This window comes from Gossypium hirsutum, chromosome A12, assembly GCF_007990345.1.
Source record: "Gossypium hirsutum isolate 1008001.06 chromosome A12, Gossypium_hirsutum_v2.1, whole genome shotgun sequence".
Lineage (NCBI taxonomy): Eukaryota > Viridiplantae > Streptophyta > Magnoliopsida > Malvales > Malvaceae > Gossypium > Gossypium hirsutum.
In genome coordinates, this window is record NC_053435.1 from 95,957,457 (window position 1) to 95,969,517 (window position 12,061).

A 12,061-nucleotide genomic window follows, 5' to 3' on the forward strand; every position below is an offset into this window, starting at 1 on the left:
GTTATTATTATATTTGAATGAATTATTATTAATTCAAGAAGTGTCTCGATATTTTCTTTCAAATTTTTTTTTAAAAACTTATAAATTCTTCTTTGCGTTATGATGGCTTAAAAAAAAATTCTTATTCACTTTAATTTATCCGATTCAAAAACACCAATAAGAAAAAAAAAGATGAGCAAATTAAGTACAACACCTTTGAAGACCAATTGACGATAATTAAGTATAAAAATTAATAATTAATACTTGAAACAAACTATGTGAAGTAATTAGATTAGATTTGAAGGTGCAACAATAAAATTTTGAGGCTAACAACAACTTTGGACAGGAACAACAGGGCAATTGGCAACAAAGCGGTAGCCTAAATTGAAGCTAAAGAATAGAGTTATGGCAACAATGATTGGATTACTAAACCGACTGCCTTGGAAGGAAATTAGTCGATTCAAAATGGAGGCAACAACCACGGTAGATGAATAGAAAACCTAACCTCTTTCGATCAAATTACCCGATCTGAGACTTCTACAATTTTTGAAAATGGAAATACCTTATAAGACTAAATTGATACCTAGAAAAATTAAGGAACCCAATGCGTATTGTCGTAACCATTTTTTGAAAAAAGGGGATCGACTTGGATTTGAAAACGAAAACGAAAAATGGGAGTCGCCACCAATCCTTTTTGATGAGGTGTGATCGGGTCACCTTTAAATTAACCATTTTAATAAAAGTTAAGATTTACTAAAATGATAATTTTGGGTCTACGATGTGACAGCCCTAATTTGACCTTAGTCGGAAAGTGGTTTCGGGACCACAAAACCGAGTTGTAAAAAAATATTAACCGTTAAATTTTGTGCTTATTGTATGTAAAAAGGCATGTGTGAAAGTTTCATGCTTTAATTTTACCATTTGTATGTGAAATTTATTAAATAGGACTTATGTGAAATAAATGTGAAAGATGATAGGTTAATTTCAAAGTGGTTTAATAATGCATGTTAGAAAAAGGATGGGTTTGCATGTCAAATATCCATTTTTGACAAGTAGTGGCCGGCCATGATGAAGTGATATATAAAAATATGTATTAATTATTAGTTAATGGCTTTATATTTTATAATATAGATGAATAAAATGAAAATAATAATAGAAAGAATGGTGAAGAAAACAAAGTCTCAACTTTGTTCTTCTTAGCCGAACCAAAAGGGAGAAAAAAGGGGAGCAAACATTCGGCCATTTGAAACCTAAGGAAGGTTAGTAAATCAAGTCAGATTTTTGAAATTTTAGTTTGTTTTAGGTTACTCATCATGCTACTTACTTAGCCCATGCCAAAACTTTGAATTTGGATGGTTGAATTGAACATTCGGTTATGGTAGATAAGAAAGGAATTTAATTTTTATCTTTAAGTTTTGATGAAGAAATTGTTGATGAAAGAAGTTGATCTTGTTAAAAACTATAACTTCTAATACTCATATGTGTAATAGCCAAACATAGACTTTGCTTAATGTCTTGAACAAATGCCGATTAGGTGTTTTGAAATGGATAAATTACGTGCTTGATTTCCTAAAGGTTCAGCATGGTACATGATATTTTTGGTTAGTATGATTTTGAATAATTTGGGTAATGTTATGTATAAGTAAAATTATTAGGTACGGTTTTGGCAGTATATATGTACAATTGATCTACTTAGCTAATAATATCTAGGGTGATAAATGATAAAATTCTTAATGACTTGTGCGAAATGACATTCGGCCAAGGACTATATGTGCTTGCTAATTCGGTTTAGGTGAAGAAAATATGACCGAGGGATGTGATTAGGTTGTGACTTATTATTGATCTTACTTTGGGGCCGTAAGGTTATTTTATAATGTGTCATAACATTTACTTAGTTGGTCGAGTTGATGAGAAAAGAATTTGGATATTTCTATATGATATCTTAAGCATATCGTCCATTTGGTAATTGACTAATGGTTCATGTACGAATGCTTGTTTAGCCATATGTTATGTTTTGTTTTGACGTAGTATTAAATATATATATGATCATGTTATTTAAGAAAATCGATAATGCAAGGTGATCATCTAGTAACATGTTCGGTTGTAATGAGTGGAGCATAGGCATGATGTTAAAATAATAGTGAATAAGGTTATTTGTACTTTAATTGTACAATACACATGTATTAAATTGAATTGCTCAATTGAAAAATAATTAAATAAATTATTTTTGAATTTAAGCTCAAGAGCTAAGGGGATCAAAATCAAATAAAGGAAAGGAGAAAGCAATCGAGTAGCCTATCCGTAACTGTTCAAATATACTCGAGGTAAGTCTTTGAGTAATGGAACTTAGCTTATGATTTGATTAAACAATGTTATATATTTATATATATAGCATAATAAATAAATTGTGACTTAATGGTTTCTCTTGATTTACATATTGAAATAAATAGGTATTGCATCGGCTTGTAGTCGAATGGTTATAGAAAATTCTGTAGAGTAGCGAAACGGAATCGTGTTATTTGTATGAGCTATTGAGCCAAAAATGGAATGATGGATAATCATGTTGTGTTTGTGATCTAATAATGTAAATGAATTGTTAATGATTTATAATATAAATATATTTTGTGCATGACAATTGAGGATTATATCCAGGTTAAGTCCCGAAGGCATTCGTGCTGGTTATTATATCCGGGTTAAGTCTCGAAGGCATTCGTGCTGGTTGTTATATCCGGGTTAAGTCCCGAAGGCATTCGTGCTGGTTGTTATATCCGGGTTAAGTCCCGAAGGCATTTGTGCTGGTTGTTATATCCGGGCTAAATCTCGAAGGCAATTGGGTTGGAAATGTGCAATCTTGTCGTAATAATTTCTATTGATGTGCTTACAACCCTAAGATGATCAGGTATGCACCGTATATACATTGAAATTAAGTTAAGATTGACTATGAGTATGTAAGTGTATGGGTTGAAGTGTGAAGTAACATAAGTATGTGATTTTGCGTATTTGCATTTATTTAGCCTTGTAATCGAATTATATGTATTCGGCCTAATTATGAGGTTAGTTGGGTAAAAAAAAGATTATCTACATGATACGAATTTATGTTTAAGGAAAAATTTAAGATGACATGTATGAACAATAGTGGTATATTTAATCATGACTACATTTAGTCAGAAAGATGATGAGCCTTATGAATGCTATGCTTTAGTTATAAATGATTCCATTACTTAAGACTTACTAAGCATCGAAATGATTACTCTTTTTGCCTTAATTCCCTGTTTTATAGATTTTGTTCGTGAGCTATCGGACTCGGGAGATCCAAAGTCGAAGTCGTCCACGCTATCTAAACCTTTCGGTACTCTTGTAAATGAACCTTGATAATGGCATGTATAGGATTGACTTTTGATGTTAATTACGTATCTTTTTGGCGATGTATATATATATAGCCATGCGAAAATGGCTTGTTAAGTTATTATATGCGCTCCACATAATTAATGTGTATGTGTGGATGATAATCGATTAATGTTTTAAACGTTTTGATGTGAATTAAACTTAGGAATGAATTAATGTACTATTTAAATTGAGAAGATTGCTTTGCCTATTGTATAAACGCAATTCGAATTCAAAGGTATGCTATCAGAAATTACCTGAATATTGTCAAATGAATTTTCATGCTTGTTTGGTAATATTCCTTACCCCTCCGGCGACGGATACGGATTAGGGGTGTTACATACGAAAATCAGAAAATGAGTTCGGGAGTCGATTACGCACGAGGAAGGATTAGTACCCTCGATACGCCCAAAATTGGTACGTAGTTGATTAATTAATGTCTTAAGATCGAAGATTGAAAACTCTGAAGACTTTTGAAATACGATCCTTCTTTATGAAAATGCTCTAGTGTTAAAGACCTTCTCGTCTCAAAATATAAAATGTCACATCCAGTGAGTTAGGACACGACATCTTGAATTTTCGAGAGCGAGCTTGGCTTTTATTTAAAATTAACGTGTTTAAAAGATATTCGGTTAGTTAGGGTGAACGAGGAAAATCGAAACCCAGTGTGTTAGGGTACGTTTCCTCGAATTTCCGAACACCAAATATCGCCTTTATTCACGAAAAATCTTATTTCGAAGTAACAAAATGTCATACCCGGTAAGTTAGGGCACCACCTCGTATCCCCGAAAATAAGCATTTTTAAAATTCGTATTGTGATTTAAAAGAATATTTCGTGATTTAGGTTGAAAGAGAAAAATCGAAACCCAGTAAGTTAGGGCACGATTTTCTCGAATTTCCAAATACGGAATATCACTTTTATGAAAGGATTATTTTAAGGTATAAAAAAAACATGATGTGGTTTAGTAAAATATGAAAGCAAATTATGGTAGCAAATTATGGTATTAACACGTATAATAATATGATGATAGTGTCAAAACAATAACATGAACAGTTATAAAAGATGAAACAATAACGAGGCTAAGTATCATATAAATGTAAACACTTACGTGGGGAAAATGGAATAATCGAACACGCAAGCAAATAAATAAATAAATAGATATAAAAAATGGAAAAATAAAATGACAATGATAACGATAGTAATGATATAAACGTATATACATATACGGGTTAAGGTATATACGTAACAATAGAGGTTATAAGAAATATATGAAAGAAATATATATATATGATAATAATGGTACAATATTAAAAGATGCATATGCGTAGTATAAAAATGTATACGTAATATAATGAAAATTACATAGTGTATATACATATTACTAATAATAATGGTAATAATAATAATACATTACATAAATATATATTGAAAATAGATATATAATAATATTTAAAAGCATATACATAATATATACATAACGTACGAAACAAAATATACACATAATATATTAAAACATATACATGACATACATAATATACATGAAAAAACATAATATGATATTTACAATATATAGAACTATAATAAAATGATATACACAATATAATATTAATTTACATGGGCATACTATGAAGTATAATATATAAATATATATTAAAAGTATTAACAAAACAATAATATCAAAACTAATAATAACAATAATATATAAATGTATATGTATTTATGTTAAAGATATATATATTAATATTAATAATAAATATAGAGGTAAAAATAGATATAACAAAATGTATATAATAGAGTATTTAAATATGTACATAAAACCTATATTGGGAACAACAATAATAATATATATAAAACAACTATAAGAATATATATAAAGTATATACATATATATGTAGTATTAATTAAAAATGTCTAAATAATAATAAAATAGGTTAAAAATAATAATACAAGAATAGTAAAATAGAATAATGAATAATATTAAAATAATAAAGAGTAAAAATAATATAGAAACCGTTATTAAATCTGAGAAAGGGACTAAATTCGAAACAAATATTAAGTTTTGGGGCCGATTTAAAAAAACTAATAAAGAGGAAAGGGACTGATTCGAACGCGCGAGCAAGCAGGAGGGCCTAAAGGAGTAAATATCCCGACCTTCTAAAACGGCGTCGTTCGCATAAGTACTAAATTGAAAACGAAATAAATTATAGGGCCAAATTAAGATTAAATAAAACTTAATTGAAGTCATGAAAAAGCGGAGGGGCCAAAAGCGCAAATAACCCCTCCGCTTCAAAACACGCGGATCCCAGGATAATAAGGGTCGGGTCTTCGGGTCGGCCCGCTCCACCCCAAAACGATGCCGTTTTGCGCCTTAGGGGGAGGGCCAAAACGGTACCGTTTTGGTACCATTATAAAACCCCAAAATTTTTTCTAATGCTTCATTTTTGCTGTTAGGGAAAAAAGGGAAGAATTCTCCCTTACTCTCTGGGATTGTCCCGGAGTCCGCCCAGGAGGGCCTCCACGCGCCACCGCTGGCCACCATGCACGGTGGCCGGAAAAGGTAAAGTTTTCTCTTTTTTTTTTCTTTTTTTTGGATATTATCTCTATTATATGCATATATGGTACATATATATACATATTAATGTCTGTTAATGTATTAAAAAAATGAAATAAAAAACAAAAATAATAAAAGCCATCACCTTAGATTTAAACTTTGCTCCTTGGTTTGGACTGTTTTCTTTGCTTTTTGATATTGTTAGAGTTTTTATCCTTGCTTTGTATTTTAGGATTTAATATCGTTTTTCATTTCACCAAAAAAATGCCGAAAAAATGGTTTTTGGATTCGGCTTTATATAGCTATTACAAATCCTTTTTTATATTACATTGTCTTTTCTTTGCAGGAAAATGGGCGATGGAGCAGAGGCCATTTGCGCTGTCGACGTAACTGGAGCGGTGGGAGTCAGAGGCGGTGGAGGTAAGTGGTTTAGGGTTTCAGATTCTGAAACCCTGAACTTGGGGCTAGTTGGGTTTGGGCTTCTATTTAGGGGTTAGTGGGTTTTGGGTAGGTTATTTGTTTTGGGCCCAAAATTGGGCTTGTACAGCTGCCCCTCTTTGCTTGTTGTCGTGTAACGAGAACAGAGCAAAGACTTAAAAAGACCAATTTTGCCCGGTCTCACCATGTTTGGACTTGTTTAGTGCTCCTTTTCTCCAGGTAGCTTCATTCTAATCCACTGCATCTTCAGGGAAATAAGACTTGTGACTTCAGTTAACTCTACTGAAACTTCAAGGGGATCTACTGTGGCTTGGATCAATTCCACTGCTGTTTCAGGGAGAAGACATTTGATTTTCAGCCTGTTACCCTACTGCTTAGGGGGTTAAGGCTTGTCATCATTGATCTGTTTCCTAACCGCTTAGGGGTTTAGTTCTGTAAATTCAACCTGTTACCCTACTGCTTAGGGGTTTAAGGTCTGTAAATTTGGCTTGTTACCCTACTGCTTAAAGGGTTAAAATTTGGTGGTTTGAATCTGTTTCACTGCAACTTTAGGAGGGCAAGATTCACCGTCTTCTGATCTACTTCCCTACTGCTTAGGGTGATAAGATCTATAAACTCCAGCTTTTTACCCTACTACTTAAGGGGTTAAAGCTCGTTGCCTTCCATCTGTTTCCCTACTGCTTAGGGGGTAAGATCTGGAAATCTTCAGTCTGCTTCACTGCAACTTCAGGAAGACAAGATTCGCTGGATTCGATCTGTTCCACTGCAACTTCAGGGAGACAAGATCTTTAATTTTTAGCCTATTACCCTACTACTTAGGGGGTTAAGGTCTGTAAATTTGGCTTGTTACCCTACTGCTTAGGGGGTTAAAGCTCATTATCTTCGATCTGTTTCCCTACTGCTTAGGGTGATAAGATCTATGAACTTCAGCTTGTTACCCTACTGCTTAGGGGGTTAAAGCTCGTTGCCTTCGATCTGTTTCCCTACTGCTTATGGGGTAAGATCTGTTAATTCACTGATTCTAGGGACATGACCTGTAGAATCAGTTCCATGTATTTATGCTTATGTCAAAGAATTAGGATGCTATGATCAAAATGAATCAAATGTTCCTAATTAGATGCACTTATGAATGATCTATGCATATATGAGTGCAGCATGTTGTGAGTGTGAATCCCTGTTTAGGTTGCTATTGCTCTTTGTTCATCAAGGTTCCTTCACTGAAATGGTACCCTGTCTTATTGTTCAGCTCAAATTTTGAACAGAAAACCCGAAGAGGTAGTCCCAATTTAAACTCTTTCTTCTCAGATGCTTCCAATCTTTGAGTTTGGTTTGTTCTAAAAAATAGTCCTGTTTCAGGTTCTTGTACTATTCAGAAACTTTCAGGGTAATATACAAAACTCTTTTTGCGAAAATGGCTTTAGTCCATTAATCATCATTTCAATGCAAAATGCTTGAAAAAGATCATAACAATGACAAAATTGAAATTTACCAGAAACAACATTTGAAGGGAATAGATTAATCACAATCAACAAACATTGCTGGAATAAAAAATGAATAAAAGGGAATAAGCGCCTCAGATATCGCAGTGTGAGCTTCTTTTCACGAACTTCTTGAGGACTCCCTTTTTGCCTAATATGTACTTAGGTGATCTAGAGTACCCTCGTAGATGCCCCAAGATGTAACATCTCTCTTCCTTGTTAATTTAGGTATCGTATGCCCCACCTTTGATCAATATTTGAATCGCCCTTTTACGGGTTTTCAATTCAAAATCTCTTTGGTCTCAAGGTGCTCTTTGCTAGTTTTCACCCTGGCCTCTCTCTCTTTTTTTTAGGGGAAGTATTTCTTAACCGAATCCGAATTCACGGGATTGAGTAAAGCCTTGCCATCCATTTCGGCCAATATCAATGCTCCTCTAGAAAAAGGCCTTCTTTACCACATAAGGTCCTTCCCAATTAGGCATCCATTTTCCTCTGAAATCCTTTTGTATGGGCAGAATCTTTTTCAATACTAGGTCTCCCTCGTGGAATTCTCTGGGATAAACATTTTTGTTGTAAGCTCGCATCATTCGCTTTTGGTACATCTGACCATGACGGATAGCCCTTAGCCTCTTTTTTTCAATCAAATTCAGCGATCGTATCGGGACTGGATCCATTCTGCTTCATCCAACCTTACCTCTGACAAAACTCTGAGGGAAGGAATCTCGACCTCTATGGGTGAAACTGCCTCCATTCCATAGACCAATGAGAAGGGCGTTGCCCCGGTGGAAGTTCTGACAGACGTTCAATAGGCATAGAGGGCGAATGACAATTTCTCATGCCAGTCTTTATAAGTTTCAGTCATTTTCCCTACAATCTTCTTGATGTTCTTATTGGCTGCTTCGACCGCACCGTTCATCTTCGGGCTATACGGTGACGAGTTGTGGTGTCTAATCTTGAACTGCCTGCAGACATTCGTTATCGTACTGTTGTTCAAATTCAATGCGTTGTCAGATATGATCCTTTCTGGCATTTCATATCGACAGATGATTTCTTTTTTCAGGAACTTGCTAACTGCCGATTTAGTTACATTAGCATATGAAGCGGCCTCTACCTATTTGGTGAAATAATCAATGACCACAAAGATGAAACGATGCCCATTTGAAGCTTTTGGCGAAATTGGCCCAATCACATCCATGCCCCACATCGAGAAAGGCCATGGCGAAGTCATGACATGCAGAGGTGAGGGAGGTACATTAATCTTGTCTCCATAGATTTGGCACTTATGACATCTTTTGGCGTAGTTAATACGATCTCCTTCCATGGTGGACCAATAATAACCGAACCTCATAATTTGCCTGGCCATTGTAAAACCATTAGCGTATGTCCCACAGACGCCCTCATGGACTTCTTCCAAGATTTTCTTAACCTCAATAGCATCTACACATCTCAACAGTACCTGATCCTTCCTTCTTTTGTATAGGATCTCCCCATCTAAGACATAGTCATAGGCCAGTTTTCTTAACGTTCTTTTGTCATTCTCAGTAGCTTGGTCAGGGTACTCACGATTCTTCACATATCGTAAGATATCGTGGTACCAAGGGTGATCATCAAATTCTTCTTCTTCTTCGAGGTTGTAACAATGAGTCGGGGCCTCGTAAATGCTCATTTGGATTGGTTTCACATCCTCTGGTTGGTTCACCTTGATCATAGAAGCTAAAGTTGCTAGGGCATCGGCCATCTGATTCTCTTCTTGAGGGAGATAGCAGAAGACGATATCATCAAATTCTTTGATTAATTCAAGGACCAGACTTCGGTAATTAATCAACTTGGGGTCTCTCGTCTCCCATTCACCTTTGAGTTGATAAATCATTAGCGCAGAATCTCCATATACTTCTAACACCTTGATTTTACGCCCTATGGCCGCTCGTATTCCTATAATGCATGCTTTGTATTCTGCCATGTTGTTTGTGCAGTCGAAATCCAATTTACTAGTGAAGGGATAATGTTCACCGTCTGGGGGTACCAAGACTGTCCCGATTCCATTACCCACAGCATTTGATGCTCCGTCGAAGTTTAGCTTCCAAGGATGACCTTCTTGAGGGTCTTCTTCAGTGGTTGCCACGTACATCAGATCTTCATTAGGGAAATCAAAGTTCAGAGGCTCGTAATCTTCTAGAGCTCTACTGGCTAGGAAATCCGCTAGCGTACTCCCTTTTACAGCTTTCTGATTTACATAGACGATATCAAATTCAGAAAGTAGAATTTGCCATCGGGCCAATCTTCTATTTAAAGCAGTTGATTCTATCAAGTACTTCAGAGGATCCAGTTTAGAAATCAGCCAAGTTGTGTGGTACAACATGTATTGTCTCAGTCTTCGGATTGTCCAGATTAAGGCACAACACAACTTTTCAATGAACGAGTATCTCGTCTCACACTCAGTAAACTTTTTACTGAGGTAATATACCGCTCTTTCTTTCCTTCCTGATTCATCGTGTTGGCCAAGCACGCATCCCATAAAATTTTCAAATACCGTCAAATACAGTATCAATGGCTTATCTGGACTAGGTGGTGTCAACACTGGCATTAGACAAATATTGCTTAACTTTGTTGAAAGTCTTCTGGCATTCCCCATCCCAAACACCAGTGCTGTGTTTCTTAAGGAGACGGAATATGGGGTCACATTTATCGGTTAGTTGTGAAATAAACCGAGCGATGTAATTTAATCTTCCTAGGAATCCCCGAACTTCCTTCTGAGTACGTGGTGGAGGTAACTCTTGTATGGCTTTCACTTTCTCTGGGTCAATCTCAATCCCTTTTTCACTGACCACGAATCCTAGCAGTTTTCCTGACCTGGCCCCGAAGGTACATTTTGATGGATTGAGTTTCAACTGGAATTTCCTCAACCTCAAAAATAATTTCCTCAAGACTTGCACATGCTCTTCTTCAGTCCTAGATTTGGAGATCATGTCGTCGACGTAGACTTCAATTTCTTTATGCATCATATCATGGAATAAGGTTACCATGGCTCTCTGATATGTTGCTTCCACATTTTTCAATCCGAACGGCATCACCTTATAGCAAAAGGTTCTCCACATGGTCACAAATGTGGTTTTATTCATGTCTTCAGGATGCATCTTGATCGATTGTACCCCGAGAAACCATCCATGAAAGAGAAGAGTGAGTAACCTGTCGTGTTATCCACTAAGGTGTCAATATGAGGCAATAGGAAATTATCCTTCGGGCTGGCTTTGTTTAAGTCTCTGTAGTCTACACACATCCGTACTTTTCCATCTTTTTTAGGGACGGGGACGATGTTAGCTACCCATTCCGAGTACTTAACTACTTGTTAGAAACCAGCATCAAATTGCTTATTGACCTCCTCTTTTATTTTCAACAAAACATCGGGCCGCATCCTTAAAAAGCTTTTGCTGGACTGGTTTGCATTCTTCTTTGATTGGGAGCCTGTGTACCACAATGTTAGTACTTAGCCCAGACATATCTTGATATGACCATGCAAAGACATCCTTGAAATCTTGGAGTAACTCAATAAGGTCCCACTTTGTCTCTGTGGTAATGCAGGCTCCGATCTTTACTTTTTTTTTCTAGTTCATCTCCCAAGTTTACGACTTCTACAGTCTCTTTGTAGGGTAGAATCTGTTTCTCCTCGTGTTCTACCATCCTTAACAAATCAAGGGATAAGTTATAGTCTCCATCATCATTAAAGACCTGAGATCCCTCTAGACACATATCCCACTCAAAAGGAGACTCTGAATTAGTAGCAACGTCACTCACATCATTGATATCTGGAGAGCTGTTGTAGGTGCGAAGAAAGATACAAAGAACAAGAGAATCTAAGAACAATGATCTGTATGGTATGATCATGAATGAAAGAATAATAGAATATTTGCATGGAATAAGTAAAAAGAATGCATTTCATTGAAATAACGATTTCGAACATAAGCCTATTTCACAAAAGGACACTTATTACTCCTAGGCCTAAAGCAATAAGTGTGTTTTGGACATTACTCTAAGTTAGTTCTAAAGCCTACAGGAATCTCTTCCGCAGTCCAATTATTCAGAACACTTCCCGGCTCATAGGGGCGAATGCCCGACAAATTCTCTACCCCAGTTCCTTCTTCATATGTGGCGTTGATATCTAAACTCTCCGTCATTCCTTCCACGATTTACTTTCCCGATGCCTTCTGCTCGGAGTGAATGACCCCTCCAGAT